General features: G+C 42.3%; 1 protein-coding gene across 1 annotated transcript in view; it reads right to left on the minus strand.

Moving 5' to 3' along the window:
• Window positions 1-22,805, minus strand: part of MYRIP (myosin VIIA and Rab interacting protein) — a 609,431-nt gene that overhangs the window by 104,022 nt on the left and 482,604 nt on the right.

Below are 22,805 nucleotides of genomic sequence, written 5' to 3' on the forward strand. Positions count from 1 at the left end.
CAATCTGAACACATTCGTTCATGACATGTTCCTTCAGGTAATTCTTATCTGTGATTTTCATTGAGTACACCTTCTCCTTTAGCATATCCAAAAAAAAGAAGACAATGGGGGTTAAGGTCTGTGAGCTTATACTGTGTAGTAATTTATGATACATATATATATATATATATATATATATATATATACACATATACAGTACAGGGCTTTTTCAGTGAGAATGTGGGGAATCTTAGTTCCAGCACCTCAAGCACTGGATGTATATGATCACAAGGGGTGATGCGGTGTGCTGGAGGGTATTGATACTTGCTGCTAGTGGATCTATTGTTTCTGGAGGGGGTCTATTTTTAAACAGGTGTTATTTGTTGCTGGGGGGGATCTGCTGTTGAGGGAGGGGTCTTTTATTGCTGGCTGCTGGAGGATTTAGAGATCTGTTGTTGTTGGTGGGAGTCTATTGTTGCTGGGGGAACTCTATTGTTGCTGGAGGGGTATATTGTTATTGGCTTCAAGGGATCTATTTTACTGCTTTTCTTCTTATCATTACAAATTAAAAATTACTTGGTACCACAATATGATACTTGGTTCTGTATTCTCTAAAAGGGGCAGTACTGGGAGGGGGGTAGGAGGTGGAACCACAGACTGTTTTCGGAGCTGGGTAGGGGGCAGAGACAAGGGTGACTCAGAAGGGGGTAGTTCCTGCACCTATTCCCTGAAAAAAAAGCCATGCACATATAGTGACAATTACCTATGTGTCCAGACTTTAGGGACACCCTGTATAACAGTAAAGAAACATATCCACATAATTAATGATAACCTCTCCAAGATACGCCCGTTCCTAACCCCGGAAACCACTAAGCAACTTATTCACTCCCTTGTCATATCATGCCTCGACTATTGTAACTCCCTCCTCATTGGTCTACCTCATCGCAGGCTACCCCCCCTCCAGTCTATCATGAACGCTGCTGCCAGACTCATCCACCTCGCTAACCGTTCTGTATCTGCCACCCCTCTCTGCCAATCCCTCCACTGGCTCCCAGTTGCCCAACGGATAAAATTCAAAACACTAACAATGACATACTGTATAAAGCCATTCACAACACTGCCCCAATTTACATAACCGATCTTACCTCTAAATATCACCCAAACCATACACTCTGCTCCTCGCAAACCTCCTACTCTCTAGCTCCCTTATCTCCTCCTCCCATGCTCGTCTCCAAGACTTCTCCAGGGCGTCACCCATCCTCTGGAACTCCCTACCCCAATCTATCAGACTATCACCTACTCTACTTACTTTTAGGCGATCACTGAAAACCTGTCTCTTTAGGGAAGCCTATGCTAATACTGGAATCCTTTACTCTTCCAACCACTCCATCCCCCACAGTTATTACCTATTGTACCATTCACCCCTCCCTCCTAGATTGTAAGCTCCAAGGAGCAGGGCCCTCAAATCCCTCTTTGAACTGTATTCTTACTGTATTGTCTCCCACTATAATGTAAAGCGCTGAGCAAACCGTTGGCACTATATAAATCCTGTATAATAATAATAATAACCTTGAATAATGAAAGTAATCAAGCTTGTGACCATAAAAAAATATAATATTAACCTTCAAAAATGGACATGTTCCTATTTTACAAGATTTTACAAAAATCAATTTGATCACAACATAAACAGCGCTATCCCCTTATCAAACTCAAAGCAAATGTATCAAACAGTGTCCATGTATAATTGTTATATCCATGCAAAAATTCTCCTTCAAAGTGATAACACCACATGTGTGCCATATGTAGCCACTTGAACCCCAGGCCAATTCTGACATTTCTCTCATACATGTAAATTAACCGGCAATTTTTGCTAGAAAAGTACTTAGAACCACCAAACATTATACATATAAATATACACAGTATATGCACACACACATATATATATATATATATATATATTTTTTTTTTAAAGCAGAGGATAAAAGGTTGGGTGTTGTAATTTTTTATGTTGCATAATATTTGCACAGTAGTTTTTAAAACCCAATTTAAAAAAAAGTACACTTTAATGAACTTTCATGAACACAAAAAATATAATACTCAATTTTGTGGTAAAATATAAAAGATGATGTTATGCCAAATAGATACCAAGCATGTAATGCTTTAAAATTGATTGTGTCAGTAGAATGGCGATAAACTATGGAATCCATAGGTGATGCTTTAAAATCCTTTACAGGTTACCAGTATAGAATTACACGGGAGGTCTGGTGCTAGAATTATTGCTCTCACTCTGACATTCCTAGTAATACCTCACATGTGTGGTGAAATTGGCATTTACATATGGGTCCTGGACTTATGAGCACATTCACATTTGCGTGTAAACACAGGGGGACAGGAGCACTTTATCTTTTTTTTATTATTATTTATTTATTTTTTAATACTGTTTCTTTCATTTTTTTTCAACTTCATTGCTATCACAATGGATGCACACTGGACCGTGTCAGGTCCTCTAAATAGAGAGATCTGGGGTCTATGAGACCCCATAACTCTCCTTTGGCCTCCAGTGCAGCTGTACACAGATTGGTCTGATTGGCTGCTTCACTGGCCAGTAATAGGCCAGTAATCAAGGAATCAAAACCAGAAGTGGTGAAATCCTCATCGCTTCTGGTTTCTGACATCACAGGAGAGGGGCGGCAACTTCCGTTCCTGCCACTCTTTTCAGTGAATGCGGTTGAGGCGTTCGAATGTTTACCGGGATTCCTGATGGGACAGGAGAGCCCAGTAAAGACGGCAGTGGCTGTGGGGAGAGAGGCGGGGGACCCCTTCCTCCACTCATATAAATGATCCAGCAGCTGTATAGCCTCTCGGATCACTTTTACATGAAAGAAAATTGCTTCTTGAAGAAAACAGTAGCAGGATCATGGTTTTAGCCTCAACCATGATCTAGGTACACAGTCATTGCCAAAAATATTGGCACCATCGCATTTCTGTCAGATAATGCTCCACTTCGCCCAGAAAATTGTTGCAATTACAAATGTTGAGGCATGCTCCTGTTCTTTTGTTTGTAGTGGTATGACACAAAAAAGTAGAGAAACAAAAATCTGACACATTCCACATAAAACCCCAAAAATGGACTGGACAAAATGATTGGCAACTTCAATTTAATATTTGATAGCACACCCTTTGGAAAAAATAACTGAACTCAATTGCTCCCTATAACCATCAATGAGTTTCTTACGCCTCTCTACTGGAATTTTGGACCACTCTTCTGTCACCAACTGCTACGGGTCTCTCAGATTGGAAGAGTTCCTTTTCCCAACTGCTATTTTGAGATCTCTCCACAGGTCCTTTATGGGATTGTGATCTGCACTCATTGCTGTCCAGTTCAGTATTATACAGCGTTTGTTTGAAACCATTTCTGGGTGTTTTTCGATGTGTGCTTTGAGGCATTGTCCTGCTGTAAGACCCATGACCTCCGACGGAGGCCCAACTTTCTGACAGGAAAGCAACTCCAAAACACCAGTGAAAATCCACCATATTTTGTATTATTTTCTTTAAGGGCCTCATTTCTTTTTCTGAAAACAGTAGAGTGGTGGGCTTTACCAAAAAGCTGTAATTTTGTTTCGTCTCTCCACAGCATATTCTCCAAAAAGGATTTTGACTTTCTCAGGTAAGTTTTGGCAAACTCCAATCTGTCTTCTTTATGCTTCTGTGTCAGTAGTGGGGTCCTCCTGGGTCTCCTATCATAACATCCCTTTTCATTCAGATGGCGAAGTACTGTATAGTGCGAGCTAATACAGTTGTACCCTGTGCCTGAAGGTCAGCTTGAAATTGTCTGGAAGTTGTTCGAGGTTCTTTATCCACCATTGAAATAATCCTTTGTTGCAATCTTTGAACAGCTTTTCTCTTTCTTCTGCGTCCAGGGAGATTAGCTACAGTGCCATGGTGGTGTCAACGTCTTGACAATGCTGCGCACATTAGACACAGGCACTAAAGAAATATTAAAGGCTTACTTTAAAAAAAAAAACATCATATTTACCTGCTTTCTGCAGTGGTTTTGCACAGAGCAGCCCAGATCCTCTTCTCTGGCCCCCACCGATGCTCCTGGCCCCTCCCTCTTGTCAGGTTCCCCCCAGCAAGCAGCTTGCTATGGGGAACCCACTGCTCCATGTGTCCATTCACCCAGACAAAGGGCCAAGGCTTGGCCAGCCCCCTCTATCTACTCATTGGCTCACTGACTGTGATTGACAGCATGTTGCGGAGGTTGAGATGGCAGGCTTTGAAAAGTGATTGGATGTGGGGCCTAAAGAAGTGTTCAGAGTCCAGGATTACACCTAGCACCCTGGCATGCGGGGATGGGTTGATGATTGTGCCATTGATCTTGACAGAGAAGTCAGAGGAAGGGACATGTCAGGGAGAAAATATTAGGAGCTTGGTTTTGGATAGACTGAATTTGAGGAAGTGGTGTGACATCCAAACTGATATGTCGGTTAGTAAGTTAGTAAAGCATGTGGAGACTGATGTTGTGAGGGATAGAGAGATAGATTTGGGTGTCGTCAGTACAGAAATTATATTGAAAGCCATGGGAGGCTATCAGCTGACCCAGGGAGGACGTGTAGATTGAGAATAGGAGAGGTCCCAGAACAGAACCATGGGGGGACCCCAAAGGAGAAAGGAAGAGGAGAGGAGGAAGTAGAATTGTAAGGGACAACGAAGGCATGTTAGGATAGGTAGGATGAGAACCAATGAAGAGCACAGCCATGGATACCAAGGGAGTAAAGTTTTTTTTGAGGAGGGGGTGGTCAACCATATCAAAGGCAGCCGAAAAGGTCCATAAGTAAAAGTACAGAATAACGTCCATTGGTTTTTGCTATTAGTAAATGGTCTGTGAGTTTTAGGAGAGCAGTTTCTGTGGAGTGTTGCAGGTGAAATACAGACTGAAGGGGATCGAGAAGGTTATTATTAATGAGGTGGTCGATCAGTTGATTGTAGAACAGGAGTTGAAGGAGTTTGGAGGAAAGGGGGAGCAAGGAGATGGGGCGTAGGTTGTTAAGATTGGTGTGGTCCAAGGAAGGCTTTTTAAGTAACTAGTGCATGTTTTAGAGTGTTGGGGAAGGTGACAGAGGAGAGGGAGAGATTAAAGAAGTGAGTTAGAGAGTGTAGGATAGAGCCAGAGGGTGACTGCAATATTTGCCAAGGAATAGGGTCCAGGGGACAGGTGGTTAGGAGGGCATTAGGAAAAAGTTTATCAACCTTGTATGTGGTGGCAGGATTGAATAAGGGTAGTGTTGGGTATCTGTGGATATGGGGTGTTAAGTGGGGGAGTTATCTGTAGAGTGGAGATTTCATCACAAATTATATTGATCTTATTTTTTAAGTGATTGGTGATATCCTGGGCAATGAGGGAGTTAGTGGGTGGAAACAGTGGTTAAAGCTAGAGAAGAGTTGATGGGGACTGGATGAGAAGGTGTTAATGAGAATGATAAAATAGGTGTGCTTAGCAGTGTTGAGGCAAAAATTATATTTTTGAAGAGCACTTTTATATTGGTTGAAGTGGCTGCATTGTTTGAGACTTCTGGTTTTATCTGTTTGCCAGGGTTGTGGGGGTCAGGGCCTGATTCTGTGTTTAGTGTGAGGGGCAAGCTCATCCAGGGCGGAGAACAGGGATCTATTGTAGACAGAAGTGGCTGGATTGGGGCAGAACAGGGCTGAGCCATTGTCATAGAGGTGATCAGTAGCAGAGTGGGGAAGAGAAAGGTTAAAATGGTGAAGGTCTCCATGGGTAATTGTCAGACGGTTGGAAGGAGAGGTGGTGGAAGACAGGGAGAGAGTGAAACTAATAAGATGGTGATCAGAGAGAGCAAAAAGCATTGTTGGAGAGCTTGGACAGAGTGCGTAGGTAGGAGAATACAAGGTCAAGGGTGTTGCCTTCAGAGTGATTAGAAGCATGTACCCATTGCTTCAGGTCAAATGAGGAGGCTAGACTAAGAAGCTCATAAGTAGCAGCTGTGTTAGTATTAACAGGGATGTTGAAGTTGCCAAGAATGATTGTCGGAATTTCAGAAGAGAGAAAGTAGAGTAGTCAGGCAGAGAAATCATCAAGGAAAGTTGATCCCGATGCAGGTGGCCGGTAGATGACACTAATTCCTAAAGCAATTGGAGAAAACAGACGTACACAGTGAGCTTCAAGCGATGAGAGGGAAAGAGAGGTAGGAGAGTGAAGAACCTGACAGGTGCTCTGTGGGCATAGGAGGATTCCCACTCCACCTCCATTCTGTCCACTGGGTCTGGGGGAGTGAGTCTAGAGAAGACCACCATGAGCTGAGCTGAGCTGAGCTGGGTACTGGGTATTGAGGAGTTAATAAACATCCCTGGAGACTGAATTGATAATGCTGGGCATTGAGGGGTTATCACATACTGTCTGCTTGGGACAGGATGCTGAGGGGTTGTGGGATCTCACAAGGAAAAGACTAATCTGTGTGCTGAAAGTGGGATCTCTGGGGGGAAAGACAAACATATGTGCTGGATGTGGGATCCCAATGGGGAAAAACCAACCTGTGTGCTGGAGGTGGGATCTCAATGAAGAAAGACCAAACTGTGTGCTGAACTTGGGATCTCACTGGGAGAAAGCACAGCTATATGCTGGAGGTGGGATTCCAGTGGGGAAAGATCTGTGTGCCAGAGGTGGGATCTCAGTGGGGAAGACCAAACTGTAGATATAATTTAACCAAAAGAAAATTTGTGTGCTGCCAAAAATGTGTACCAAGTAAAAAGTGAAAAAGTATTCCAGCTGCTGCAATCACAATTATTGTGTGTTCAATCACAATAGTATAAAACTAAGAACAAAAATAGTGTATGTGTTGCGCTGCCGTCACAAAATCAATAGCAGTAAAGCAAATAATAATCATGAGTGAAAATAAAAGGCATCCACCAAAAAATACTAATTTAGCAAAGTAGTAATCACACACGAATCCACAAATAAATATATAACGTCTGTGAAAGGTGATACACTCTTATTCCAAATGTGGAGAAAAATCCAAAACAATTAGATCCTCCTACTGGTAAGTGAGCTCTAAAACTTTAACTCAATGTGCCTCACCTCACTCGTGATTTAAAGATGGACTCTCACCTTCCAATATTCACTTATTTAGTTAAAAACAGGTCAATAGGTGCTTTTCCCTTCCCTGGAAATCAATGCAGGCATTCTGATGGTCCTTAGTCCTCTTTTTTTTTCCGTTTCCCATACAAGGTATATATGTCCTACTAAAACACTGCACCACTGCTGACGTTCTTCAGGATAGGGCTCAAAATGAAAGTACGTCGCCATAGTGTAGTACATTGACATGGTCAACTTATTTATTAAAACTTACACTCAGATGTAAAATGTAATAAAAGCAGCTTTAAAAATTCCAAAGGCAGTTCCTCTGGGTAGGCTCACTTACCAGTAGGAGGATCTAATTGTTTTGGATTTTTCTCCATGTTTGGAACAGGAGTGTTTTTGGGACTATCACCTTTCATAGGCTGTATTTGTTTGTGGATTCTTGTGTGATTACGACTTTGCTAAAGGGTTTATTTTTGGTGGAGGCCTTACATTTTCACTTATGGTTATCATTTATTATACGCTTTATTAAGTGTTCTTGCACGGCAAGACCACTTACTGTTATCTCACATATATATTCTTATTATTATAGCCAAATTTACCACCCTAACTCCTCCCACAGTTTTTACACTACATAGACAGTAATATACCGAAACGTGCGGATTGGTTGACAGCTACTGCAGCTGTGCTCTCTGTCAGCGATTGCCGCCAATTGCTGGGACATAGCCAGTAACGATCGGTTGTGACCCGGCGACTGACATCCGCGGCTGTGATCGCCGGGACAGGTAGGACGGTGGCATGCCTCTCGCGCGCCCCCTACCTGTTTTCAAAACACACGTTTTAAAACATGTTTTTGCCCAGTCGTGTCACCCTGCCGCCGTATTTATACAGTGGCTGGGCGGCATGTGATTAATCGATGTGTATCTCTGGAGGGCAGTCACTTCACTGGGTATACAATAAGTAAGGGTTTACAACCACTTTAAGATCAGCTAACTGTTTTTTTTTTTAATTTGAGGTGGTAGACTTTACTCAAGGTGTCTGAGGAGGACATTTACTAAAATAGGTGCACTCAGAATCTGGTGCAGTTGTGCATGGTAGCCAATCAGCTTCTAACTTGACATGTTCAATTAAGTTTTGAAAAACAAAAAAACCTGGAAGTTTATTTTATTATTATTTATTTCAGGTACTTATATAGTGCCGTCAATTTATGCAGCGCTTTACATATATATTGTACATTCACATCAGTCCCTAACCCTCAAGGGGTGTACAATCTAAGGCCCCTAACTCACATTCATACAGACACATACTAGGGACAATTTAGACAGGAGCCAATTAACCTACCAGCATGTCTTTGGAGTGTGGGAGGAAACCGGAGTACCCAGAGGAAACCCACATAGACACAGGGAGAACATGCAAACTCCAGGCAGGAGGTGCCATGGCTTGGATTTGAACCAACGACCCGAGTACTGCCAGGTAGAAGTGATAACCATTTAGCCACCATGCTGCCCGAAAGTTGATCGGTTTCTATGCAAAGCTGCATTAGATTTTGCACCATACAGTTTTAGTAAATAAACCCCTAATTGTTTTAAGAACATCGTTTAATATTTCACTGTTTTTTCATCACTACTTTTTACTAGTACTTTTGAAATAGGGCAATGTGTCACAAGGCACAAAGCAATTACTTTACAAATCTTTACATAGAGCTTCCATAGTCTCAGGGGCGGACTGAGCACCCGAGGGCCCTGGGTCAGTAGGGGGCCCCATTAAATGCCCCTGGTACCTTTTTATAGGCTTTTTTGGGTGTGCATTGAGTGTGGGCAAGGACACAGGGGCCCCATGATCCCCTATTGCCCATGGGCCCTATGAGTTGTCAGTCCGCGCCTGGTCTGCCCTGCTGATGATGTCCCTAAAAAGGCATTTATTATTTTAACTGTCCTTGTTTAGTGCTTAACAATCTTGTTTCTCCAAACAAGTGGTGACCTATGAATTATGTCTAGAGGCACTGCCCAGCTTGACATTCTTGTGTCCATCACACCTATGAATTCGAAAGGTAGTAATACACAATTCAAATCTTGGAATGATACAACTAATGTATTAGACACAGTAAAATTACATTTTGTTTCACATCTGCCGCTGAAATAAAAAAATGTGATATTCGGGCACTCGTATTTATAAAACGTGCACTGAATGTTACAGTCTTTAAATATTCACAGGTGGTTATCATTCCTGTAAGTGAATATTTCCTAAATATCACATTCACTGCTTTATAAATATGTCTATCATTCCTGCTTCCATCTTTTTTTAAATATATCAAAAATCCATGTAGTTTTAAAGAACTGTCTGTAGGTGGCAATATTTTTCAACCTAAGAATGGCAGTTGCTTTCTCTACAATTATTCTGCACCTTTGTTGTTTTTTACTTGCTTTCCTATTAGAAATAATAGGACAAAAAAGAAAATTCTTTTACACCTCCAGCAACTCAATTTCTTTTAGTGGTTTTAGTTTTGGCTCTCCATCATGATTCCCTGTATAACCTATTAGCTGACAGTTTGCCATTCATTGTACAACAACTGGAGTATCACAGACTAAATGGATGACACACTGCTTAATTCAAAGTGAAAAGTGACAAGCACTGAATAAAAGCTTTACTGCTGCAAGACTTCCAACACCAAATATAGAGTTATACCTCCAGCATTAATGCTCCCATTAGTCAGATGTACTTTATACACACACAAATATTGTTGGGAGTTGCCATCTTTTTTGACCTTAGCTAGTACTTTCTATCATTTACCTTGGCTGTTTCTTAGGCCATGTCTTTAAAAGTAAATATAATTGTTTTAAAAAGTATGTTAATAACTGTAGAAACCATAATATTGTTTAGTACATTTATTGTCAACAGGGACGTAGGAAATTTCTACTGTACTCTAATCCAAAATGTGAACTAGGGCCCTATGATATGTATTTATTAAGAAAAAAGTGAATCCCCTATTTCACCTGTGCTGTAAGTGGTGCAATCTTACATGCAAAAGATCAACCTGTGTTCTAGAGTCGTGAGCTTACTGGGAAAGACCAAACTGTGTGTTAGAAGAGGAATCTGAGGTCACTGGGGAAAGACAAATCTGTGTGTTGGAGGTGGGATCCCAATTGGGAAAGACCAATCTGTTGGAGGTGGGATCTCAGATCTTCGAGGTGGAACCTCAGACAAATATTTTTGCTGGAGGTGGGATGTTACTGGGGAAAGATTAATTTGTGTGCTGGAGGTGAGATCTCAGTGGGAAAGACCTAACTGTGTACTAGAGTTTGGATCTTACTGGGGAAAGACAAATATGTGTGCTAGAGGTGGTATGTTATTAGGGAAAGACCAGTCTGTGTGCTGGAGGTGTGATCTCAGATCTCTGAGATGGAATCTCAGACAAAAATTTGTGCTGGAGGTGGGATGTTACTGGGGAAAGATTAATTTGTGTGCTGGAGGTGAGATCTCAGTGGGGAAAGACCTAACTGTGTACTGGAGTTTGGATCTTACTGGGGAAAGACAAATATGTGTGCTAGAGGTGGTATGTTACTAGAGAAAGACCAATCTGTGTGCTGGAGGTGTGATCTCAGATCTCTGAGATGGAATCTCAGACAAATATTTGTGCTGGAGGTGGGATGTTACTGGGGAAAGATTAATTTGTGCGTTGGAGGTGAGATCTCAGTGGGGAAAGACCTAACTGTACTGGAGTTTGGATCTTACTGGGGAAAGACAAATATGTGTGCTAGAGGTGGTATGTTACTAGAGAAAGACCAATCTGTGTGCTGGAGGTGTGATCTCAGATCTCCGAGATGGAATCTCAGACAAATATTTGTGCTGGAGGTGAGATGTTACTGGGGAAAGATTAATTTGTGTGTTGGAGGTGAGATCTCAGTAGGGAAAGATCTAACTGTAGTGGAGTTTGGATCTTACTGGGGAAAGACAAATATGTGTGCTAGAGGTGGTATGTTACTAGGGAAAGACCAACCTGTGTGCTGGAGGTGCGATCTCAATTGGGATAGACCAAACTGGGTACTGGAGGTGGGATCTTATTGAGGAACAACCAAATTGTGTGTTGGAGGTAGGATCTCACAAAGCAAAAACCCAATTTTCCTCAGCAAGATCCCAGATTTACAACATTAAATATGGAGTGTATGCATTAATGCCCACAGTAATTAGTACTTGTATTGACAACAGGGAAGTAGGAAACTTCCATTGTACTCCAATCCAAAATGTGAACTAGGGCCCCATGATATTTATTTAATAAGAATAATGTAAATCCCCTATTTCACATGTGGTGCAATCTTACAGGACAAAGTCTAAACTGTGTTCTGGAGGTGTGAGCTCACCGGGAAAGACCAAGCTGTGTTCTAGAAGTAGGATCTCACTGGGGAAAGACAAACATGTGTGCTGGAAATGGGATCTCACAGGGAAAAGTCCATTCTGCTTGCTAGAGGTGTAAACTCACCAGAAAGACCAAGCTGTGTGCTAGAAGTAGGATCTCATTGGGGAAAGACAAATCTGTGTGGTGCAAGAGGGATTCCAATGGGGAAAAATAAATCTGGGTGCTGAAGGTGGGATCTCAGTGGTTTAGGACAAATGCTGTATGTGTGCTGGAGGTGGGGTGCAACTGGGGAAAGACCACTTTGTGTCCTGAAGGTGGGATCTCAGTGGGGAAAGACCAAACTGTGTGCTGGAGGTGGGATCTTACTGGTGAAAGACAAATACTGTACGTGTGGTGGAGGTGGGATGTTACTGGGGAAAGACCAATCTGTGTAATGGAGGTGTGATCATAGTGGGAAAGACCAATCTTTGGGCTGGATGTGTGATCACAGTTGGGAAAGACCAAACTGTGGGTTGGAGATGGGATCTTATTAAGGAAAGATCAGTCTTTGTGCTGGAAGTTGTATCTCACTGAGCAAAAACACAATTTTCCTCACTGAGATTCTAAACATCCAACATCAATTACAGAGTTTTATGCCTCCAGCATTAATGTCCACAATAATTAAATGTGACTTATGCACACACAAACATTGTTGGGAGTTACTGTTTTGTGGCATTAGTTAGTCACTTTCTATCACCTACCTTGGATGTTTCTTAGGCTCTCTTTTAAAAAAAATGTAATGGTTTTAAAAATGATATTAATGACTGTAGAAACTAAAACATTTTTGAGCACATTTGCTATCACTGGAGCAAATTTCCAATGTACCTCAATCCAAAATGGGAACTAGAGCCCCATAATATCTACAGTATTTATTAAGGAAAATGTGAACCCTTTATTTCACTGGAGGCTCTCTGTAATATATAGACAGGTCCCCCCACTTCCTACCTCCTATAATCACCATGTAAACATTCCCAGCCCCTGATATATTGTACAACCTCGTTAGTACCTGTCCTCAAAGATCTCACTATGTAAGGTCCCTATTTCATATTCATGCACATACTAGGGTCAATTAACCTACCAGCATGTATTTGGAGTACCCAAACCCACACAAGCACAGGGAGAATATGAAAACTCTATGTAGGTAGACTTGTGGTTGTTATGTGAACCAATGACCTTAATGCTGCAAGGCAGCCACAGTCATACATTACTAGAATTAACACTTGTAAACTCTGCAAGTGAAAGCTTTAGTAGAAGCACAATATTCTTAGAAAACCTGTATACTGTGGGGGTGGGGGGGGGATCTAGTTGTGTTACTGCATTAATGGGGTCCCAACTAAATTAGATTGTCCAATTTCTATACAAAGTTGACAAGATTTTCAAAATGCAATCTGGAGATGAACTACTGACCATGCCCACTTTTATTGGGAGTGGGACAGAGCAGGGGATGGGGATAATAGTGTTGGATAAAGCACCCTACTCCAAATGTTGGGTGTGATCAAATTGTGCTTACAGTGAGAGGGACTTAAAGGCTCATGGTTTAATAACACCTGAGACTACTTTGCCCTGGATCAAGAATATATAGCACCAAGAGTATAGAGGCCAAAAGTAAATGAAGCACAGAGTGCCTTACAAACAATTATTCCCCCTTCTCCCAATACAATACCCCCCCCCCAGACACACACACACACCCATGACAAAACCACCTTCAGCACAAATTTTCCGATCCCTGAATTCAACTCACTGGACCATGGCATGGCATTGCTGGTGACTCCCCAAAGTTCCCCATCTGCTGGCGAGTTCCCTCCCATCATCTCCAGTGGTAAATCTGTAGATGCACCATATACACTGCTCAAAAACATTAAAGGAACAGTTTGAAAACACATCAGATCTCAATGGGGAAAAATATGCTGGATATCTATACTGATAAGGACTGGGTAATGTGTTAAAAATGTACTAATGCCCCATTGTTTGATAGAAATGAAAATGATCAACCTACAGAAGACTGAATTCAAAGACACCCCGAAAATCAAAGTGAAAAAATTATGCAGCAGGCTAGTCCATTTTGCTGATATTTCATTGCAGCAACTCAAAATGGTAGTCAGCAGTATGTATGGCCCCCACGTGCTTGTATGCATGCCTGACAATGTCGGGCATGCTCCTAATGAGACGACGGATGGTGTCCTGGGATATTTCCTCCCAGATCTGGACCAGGACATCACTGAGTTCCTGGACAGTCTGAAGTGCAACCTGGAGGTGTCGGATGGATATCCCAGAGGTGTTCTAATGGATTTAGGTCAGGTGAGCGTGGGGGCCATTCAATGGTATCAATTCCTTCATCCTCCAGGAACTGCCTGCATACTCTTGCCACATTAGGTCGAGCATTGTTGTGCACCAGGAGGAACCCAGGGCCCACTGCACCAGCGTAGGATTTGACAATGGGTCCAAGAATTCCATCCCGATACCTAATAGCAGTCAGGATGCCATTGTCTAGCCTGTAGAGGTCTGTACGTCCCTCCATGGATATGCCTCCCCAAACCATAACTGACTCCCACCAAAATGGTCATGCTGAATGATGTTACAGGCAGCATAACGTTCTCCACGGGTTCTCCAGACCCTTTCACGTCTGTTACATGTGCTCAGGGTGAACCTGTTCTCATCTGTGAAAAGCACATGGTGCCAGTGATGCACCTGCCAATTCTGGTGTTCAATGGCAAATGCCAATTGAGCTCTATGGTGCTGGATAGTGAGCTCAGGGCCCACTAGAGGACGACGGGACCTCATGCCACCCTCATGGAGTCTGTTTCTGATTGTTTGGTCAGAGACATTCACAGCAGTGGCCTGCTGGAGGTCATTTTGTAGGGCTCTGGCAGAGCTTATCCTGTTACTCCTTGCACAAAGGAGCAGATACCGGTCCTGCTAATGAGTTAAAGACCTTCTACGGCCCTGTCCAGCTCTCCTAGATTAACTGCCTGTCTCCTGGAATCTCTTGCATACTCTTGAGCCTGTGCTGGGAGACACAATAAACCTTCTGGCAATGACACGTATTGATGTGCCATCCTGGAGGAGTTGGACTGCCTGTGCAACCTCTGTAGGATCCAGGTATCCCCTCATGCTACCAGTAGTGACACCTACCCTAGCCAAATGAAAAACTGGTAAAAAACAGTTAGAAAAGATGAATAGGGAAAAAAACGTCAGTGGTCTCCACCTGTAAAACTGTTCCTTTTTTTTGGAGGGTCATCTCATTGTTGCCCATCTAGTGCACCTGTTGTTAATTTCATTAACACCAAAGCAGCTGAAACTGATTAACAACCCCCTCTGCTACTTAACTGACCAGATCAATATCCCAGGATTTAACTTGATGCTTTACTCTGATTAAAAAGTGTTCCTTTAATCTTTTTGAGCAGTGTACTTGTATATCTAAATATACAATATATGATCTAAAATATCACAAACTATTAAAGGAAGCTGCTACATACACACGCATACACACCTTCTTCTCTCTGCACAGGCAATCACCAACATAATCATGTGACAGGTCACGTCCCAAGCTGCATTCAGAAATGAATTGCCAGTTACAATCCAGTTCAGTATACCAATGGCACAAACTGCAATTGGTGTCCACTGCCATTGGTTTATTTAGTCACATGGCACATCCTTCCCACACATTAAATCACTGTGCTCAGAGCTGATTCCCCTCCTGGATGCCCACCCACTTCCTTGTCCTAGCCCTGTACCCTAGTGTAGTGCTGACCTACCGGCTCCAGGTCCAGGTCCAGGTATGCACTGCAGGTCACATCACAAACAAGAGCAAGATGGCAAATAATCCATATCCTTACCTCCAATGACAAAGTCTATTCAAGCCTAGAAGGGAGGGACTGGATAGACCTTGTGATATTGGCAAGGGACATTATCAATAACCCCGGGTACACCTGGGAGCAGACACACCGTCCCGGCCCTCCCCCTGCTCCAGGCCTATCACAGAAACGTTGCTAAGACAGATTAAACTGCTGTACTCTAGGCCAGGAACACCGTTATTAAAACTAGAAAAAAATCAGGGACTTTTAACTGTGGAAATCAGTTTGGGGCATGAAATAAGGGACACTTTTTCCCTAAAATTGGGGACTGTCCCCAAAAACCAGAGATGTGTGGTCACCCTATACTAGGCTATCCATAACTAATTAGTTTGTAAGCTCCACGAGCAGGGCCCTCATATTCCTTCTGTACCGAAATGTATTGTAATTGTACTGTCTCTTTCATATTGTAAAGCGCAAACTGTTGGCGCTATATAAATCCTGTATAATAATAATAATTAAGGCCCTCCATCCTTTCTGGCTGTTGGGGTGTATGACAACACTTTAAGATGCCGTATTTCACTTGTTAACATGAGTTAGGAAAAGGGGCGGACTGACCATTGGGGAACTCGGGCACTGCCTGAGGGCCCGGGGTCAGTAGGGGGCCCCATGAGATGTCCCTGGTACCTTTCATAGGCTTTTTTGGGTGTGGTTTGAGTGTGGGCGAGGACACAGGGGCCCCATGATCCCCTATTGCCCTGGGACCCCATGAGTTGTCAGTCCGCCCCTGGTTAGGACATACCATTATGGGCTGTCAATGAACAGCAATGACCCAAAAAGGTACATAGCCCTTTTTTCTCTCTCAATGCAGCATAATAAACAGGTTGTGCATTGTGATCGATGCTTACTACTGTAGTCTTACATTGGGGTGCTATTCTAAATGAATGACATTGCAACGTGCAAACTGGATTTTACCATGTGTTGCCACAAAGCATAGGTCTGAAGAAAGCCTTAGACTTCATTCACCTGGCATTTTAACTACAGCTGCAGAAGTAAGCCAGCAGATTCCAGCAGCTGGATTCACTGGTGATTGCAGACAGTTGCATGTGGAGCAAGTACCTGCTTGTGTCTGGGGGCAATCATCTGTCCCCCAAGCACAGGTAATTGCTTCATATGCAAATACATGTGAACACCTGAGGAAAGCTGTGACCTGTCTTTGCTTTATATAGATTGTGTGGTAACAGCACAGTGGCTAAATGGTTAGCACTTCCACCTGGCAGTACTAGCGTTGTTGGTTCAAATCCTAACCACAGCACCACCTGCCTGCAGTTTGCATGTTCTCCCTGTGCCTGCGTAGGTTTCCTCCTGGTACTCTGGTTTCATCCCACACTCCAAAGACATGTTGGTAGGTTAATTGGCTACTATCTAAATTGGCCCTGGTATGTGTATGAATCAGGGGCGGACTGACAACTCATGGGACCCCTGGGCAATAGGGGATCATGGGGCCCCTGTGTCCTTGCCCACACTCAAACCACACCCAAAAAAGCCTATAAAAAGTTACCAGGGGCATTTCATGGGGCCCCTACTGACCCTGGGCCCTTGGGCAGTGCCCAAGTTTTCGAATGGTCAGTCTGCCCCTGGTATGAATATAAGCTAGGGACCTTAGATATGAATATGAGTATCTAATATATATATGTAAAGTGCTGTGTGAATTGAAAGCACTATATAAGTACCTGTAATAAATAAACAACTCTCTACAGCCACAAGAATCTACTAAACTCTTGCCACAACTAGAGTTAAAATGCTATGTGAATGAGGCCTTTGTGTAAGGTATTCCTACTGGAAAATGGATGAGAACTCATTTAAGATAAAAGCTCTTAATGTTGCGGAGATTTTCAAGCATTCTTGAAAGTCTCTACAGGATACATTCAGTAAAACACTACTCCAGCCTTACCTTCCATCTTGCACAGTTCTACAGGCTCCTTTCCTGAACTAAATTTGCTTACTTTGATTAATTGCACACCGTGAGTTTCTAGAAGCTGCAGCAAATCATATTGAGCCCATCTGATTTCCAGGCTGGAAAATGTCTAGTATACAGTAATCTAGCCCATTCTAACCCCAGCCCAGGGGCAGACTGACCATTTTGGAACTCGGACACTGCCCGAGGGCCCGGGGTCAGTAGGGGGCCCCACGAAATGCCCCTGGTACCTTTCATAGGCTTTTTTGGGTGTGGTTTAAGTGTAGGTGAGGACACAGGGGCCCCATGATCCCCTATTGCCTGGGGGCCCCATGAGGTGTCAGTTCCCCCCTGCCCCAGCCTATCTTTCCCTGTCACACCCTTTTCATTCATTTTATTTCAAGCAGAACTGAACTTTAAGTGACTGTGAGCAGGCAGGCTTTTTATTGTAGAGACATCTTCCTGCCTGCTAACAGTGATCCTCCGGACTGTAAACTGAGCTATGCGTGTGCAGGAGTCACGTCATCCCACACTAGCCAATGAGAATGGCTGAAAACCGGAACACAGAAGAAGATACTGATGCTGGAGGGACTGTTGGAAAGGCGAACATCTCTGACTTTAGTTAAGCTTTCAGTCTTTTTAACCTCCCTGGCGGTCTAACTAATCAATATTTTTGAATGTCAAAGCAGAACATTGTTTTGCAAGGAAATTTGTTGTTTTATATTGTAGGCCTGTAATTCTTAGGAATAACTCACTTCAATCTGTCCAAACAAGAGTCTAGTAAACATCCCGGGTATGATAAAGTTTGAAACACGAAATCATAAATTATAATATAATAAATCATTATAAAAAAATAATAATATAATAATAACAAATTTAATTCAATAATGTAATCAAACCAAAAACACTGAAATTTGAAATAGAGCGCCAAGTTCGCACATCGCTGAGCTCAGTCGCAGAATCTTTTTCAGTGTCTGATGACGAATTTCCCCACGAATCACTATCGCTCAATTCTGCAAGTGATTCTAATTCACTATCGCTGTTTTCTAGCTGGTATAAAACCGCTTTTGACCTAAAGGTATGTTTTTTGCCATGCCATGGACGTTCTCAAGTTTCCAGGCAGAAAGAACAGTAAAAGTGCAGGCAGGACACAGGACAAAGCAGTAGGGAAAGTATATGAAATGGTTCGATACAGTAATGTAATACTAACAGATTGCAATGTATTGTGTGTATGCCATATTTTTACTTTTTTGAATCTCATGCCAGTTCCGCCCCCCTGCGTACCGACACTAGCAGGAAACGGAACCTGGAAGATGGATGCCGGCATCGGCTGGAGGACACAGCGGGAGGACATCGCGGGATTGCAGGACAAGGTAAGGATCGGGGATCGCAGGAGAAGCACTATACTGTAATCCTGAGTGTGGCTCGGGGGTACCGCTTTTGGTACTGTAAATTAACCCCGAGCCACACTCGGGATTACCGCTAGGAGGGTTAATCATGGACTCTTGCATTAGGTCTAAGGGCTCTTAATTGACTCTAAACTCAACATTTTTTAGTTAATTAAAATAAATGCAATATCTTTAAATATAAGTAGAATACGCCTTCTATCTCTCTCTTCCTTCATGTCATCTCTCAAAAGCATGTTTTTCTCTGCTGCTCTCAGACTCCCTGTTCTAGGTTGGCTATGTCTTTTCTTTATGCCCCCTTGTGTATGTGAATGAAGCCACCGTCTCCTGCTTGCCCCCCAAGGTGGACTGCACATTTACGTGCATACGCAGCTCATTTTGCATGCTGGAAAAGACAGTGAGCAGGAAGGAAGGTGCATTTTATTGCAGAAGAGACATGCAAAATGCCTGCCTGCTCGCACTTTGTGACTACAGAACTTTAGTTTGATCCTACTAGCAGTTTTTTAAATATTGAGATTTTACCTGGGAAAATAGAAAGCTTTGACATAATATTTGATTAAAGCAGAAATTAACCCCTAAAAACTTGATAAAAAATTATGTTCTTTAGAAAGGAACATACATTGCACATGAATAATTATACTACCACAATTAGTGTTGGAATACAATGTTTATGTATTTTTGTACAACTACATCAGTGTCAGTGTTCAGTAGAGATATATTCTTCAATCAGTAGATGGCAGTGTTTTTAAGTTTGTAGCTGCATTTATGGCTAAACGCTATATTTTTCTCTATAATAAAGTTCCTGTTTCCTGTTTGCAGAGAAGAAGCAGATAAACAAATGTGGATCGTGCACTGTCTGTTTTGTAGGGCAATATACAGAATCTCTAACAATCAGTGTGTGCTGTAAAGTGTCTCCGACACTGTTCCTGTTTCCTCTTGCCAGAGGCTGTCATTTTGCTGAAGCCCAGAGCCCCAGAGCAGAAGTAAATCTTTAGGCTTTCAGCAGATTGGATTCTACATTTTCAGCACAGTACAGAGATCAACTGAGCAGGAGGAGACACTATATTACTGGATTTTATACAGTATAGGCACTTATATTTAATGTTTTACTTACTGTAGCTATACCTGCAAAATGGGCCACTCTGAAGTGATCTAGCAGGACTTAATTTTCTGACTAAATTTCTACTTTAACCAGTTGAGATAAAACTCATTTGTCCTGATTTTTCCAAAGCTTTTGACAAAAAAATCATCATAAATAGGCAGTTGAAATTATACAAATGTCTCAGCTCTTCTTGTAAAGCCCTGTTCCCATCTCTCCAATTCTGCTGTCATGCATTTTTGCTTGTGTTTTTTTTTTTTTTTTTTTTTATGCATTTTTTTGTTAACCAGTGAGGATGTTTTTTCTGTGGTGACATGAAGAGGAAATGTGCTTTCAGTGTATTCAGTTGAGGATGAGGAACCATGGCTGATTTTACACTGTTGCAACTATTGTCACAGTCTTCATTGTGGCTGAGCATGACAGATATCAATGGAAAGTGCATGCACCCATGGGATGATAAGCTGCCATGTGCTCACTCAACAACTGCATGAAAAAAACACATGAAAATGCACAATATATGCATTTTGTGTTTTCCCATAGACTTCAATTGGCCAGAAAACACACATAAATGCACATAAAATCAGACACGTCCCATTTTAACAATGCAATGCACATATGGGAAAGACCTCATTAGACTCAATATATATATTCAAGACACATGCATTTTTTTGCACTATAAAATGCACATGATAACACACAGGTGTAAACCACTCCCAAGAGTTGAAGTTAGTCCTACTTGCCTTCTGAGTCTCCATTAATGGGTGACCTTATCAACTCATAGGGAAGCTTGGTAGGTATGTTTGGGAAGGGGGGATTTTGACTTCTACAAGAAAAACATTTCACAGGATTTCACCTGCAAACACCTGCTTATCTGTTGATTTAACCATGTAAATAATGCACAGTGCTAAGAGTGACACTGACGGGTTCATTGGAAAGTGCACAATCTAGAAACCAATCAGTTTCCAAGTTTTTTCTGAAAGTTTAATTGAGCAAGCTGAAGTTAGAAGCTGATTGTCTACCATGCACAGCTACACCAGATTGTGCACTCTCCAGTTTTAGTAAATCAACTCCTGAATAAATATTCCAAAAATTATGCAACATATATATATATATATATATATGCCTGCCTTTACATGCACATGAACTTTAATGGCATCCCAGTTTTAGTCCGTAGGGTTCCATATTGAGTTGGCCCACCCTTTGCAGCTATAGTGGTCAACTCTTTTGGAAAGGCTGTCCACAAGGTTTAGGAGAGTGTTTATGGGAATGTTTGACCATTCTTCCAGAAGTGCATTTGTGGGGTCAGGCACTGAAGTCGGACGAGAAGGCCTGGCTCACAGTCTATACTGCATCCCAAAGGTCTTCTATCAGGTTGAGGTCATGACTCTGTGCATTACAGTCAAGTTCCTCCACTCCATACTCGCTCATCCATGCCTTTATGGACCAAGCTTTGTGCACTGGTAGGCAGTCATGTTGGAACAGGAAGGGGCCATCCCCAAACTGTTTCCACAAAGTTGGGAGCGTGAAATTGTCCAAAATGTCTTTGTATATTGACACCTTAAGAGTTCCCTTCATTGGAACTAAGAGGCCAAGCCCAACCCCTGAAAAACAAACCCACACCATGATCCCCCTCCACCAATGTTTACACTTGGCACAATGCAGTCAAGCAAGTACCACTCTCCTCACAACCACCAAACCCAGACACATCCATCAGATTGCCAGACAGAGAATCTTGATTTGTCACTCCACAGAACACGTCTCCACTGCTCTAGAGTCCAGTGGTGGCATTCTTTACACAACTGCATCCAACACTTTTCATTGCACTTGGTAATGTAAGGCTTGGATGCAGCTGCTTGGCCATGGTAACCCATTTCATGAAGCATTCTACACACTGTTGTTGTTCTTATCTGACCCCACTCTGTGGCTTGAAAAAGTATTCATACCCCTTGAAATTTTCCAGTTTGTCATGTTACAGCTAAAAACGTAATTTATTGGGATTTTATGTGATAGACCAACACAAAGTGGCACGTATGGAAAATGGAAAAAAAGCGAGCGCCAATATTAACTAGCGGCTGATACACCAAAGGCAACCAAAAACCTCATAACCATATTGAACAAAGTGGCACGTAATTGTGAAGTGGAAGGAAAATGATAAATGGTTTTCAAAATTTTTTACAAATAAATATCTGAAAAGTGTGTCGTTCATTTGTATTCAGCCCCCCTGAGTCAATACTTTGTAGAACCACCTTTCACTGCAATTACAGCTGCAAGTCCTTTTTGGTATGTCTCTACCAGCTTTGCACATCTAAAGACTACATTTTGTGCCCATTCTGCTTTGCAAAATAGCTCAATTTCTGTCAGATTGGGTGGAGAGCGACTGTGAACAGCAATTTTCAAGTTTTGCCACTGATTCTAAATTGGATTTTGGTCTGGAATTTAACTGGGCCATTCTAACACATGAAAATACTTTGATCTGAACCATTCTATTGTAGCTCTTGCTGTATGTTTAGGGTCATTGCCCTGCTGGAAGGTGAACCTCTGCAATAGTCTCAAGTCTTTTGCAAGTTTTCTTCCAAGATTGTCCTGTATTTGTCTCCATTCATCTTCCCATCAACTCTGACCAGCTTTTGCTTTTAGGCCAAAAAGTTCAAATTTGGTCTCATCTGACCAGAGCACGTTCTTCCACATGTTTTCAGTGTCCCCCACATGGATTCTCGCAAACTGCAAACAAGACTTCCTATGGCTTTCTTTCAACAATAGTTTTCTTCTTGACACTTTTCCATAAAGGCCAGATTTGTGCAGTACATGACCAATAGATATCTTGTAGCCAGATTCTCCCACCTGAGCTGTGGATCTCTGCGACTCCTCCAAAGTTACCATGGGCCTCTTGGCTGCTTCTCAATGCTCTCCCTGCCCAGCCTGTCAGTTTTGGTGGACGGCCATGGTAGGTTTGCAGTTGTGCCATACTCTTTACATTTTCAGATGATGGATTGAACAGTGCTCCGTGACATGTTAAAAGCTTGGGATATTTTTCTATAACCTATTGCTGCTTTAAACATCTCCACAACTTTATCCCTGACCTGT

The sequence above is a fragment of the Staurois parvus genome, unplaced genomic scaffold, assembly GCF_062004578.1.
Source record: "Staurois parvus isolate SC_StPar_1 unplaced genomic scaffold, SC_StPar_1.0 ptg000130l, whole genome shotgun sequence".
Lineage (NCBI taxonomy): Eukaryota > Metazoa > Chordata > Amphibia > Anura > Ranidae > Staurois > Staurois parvus.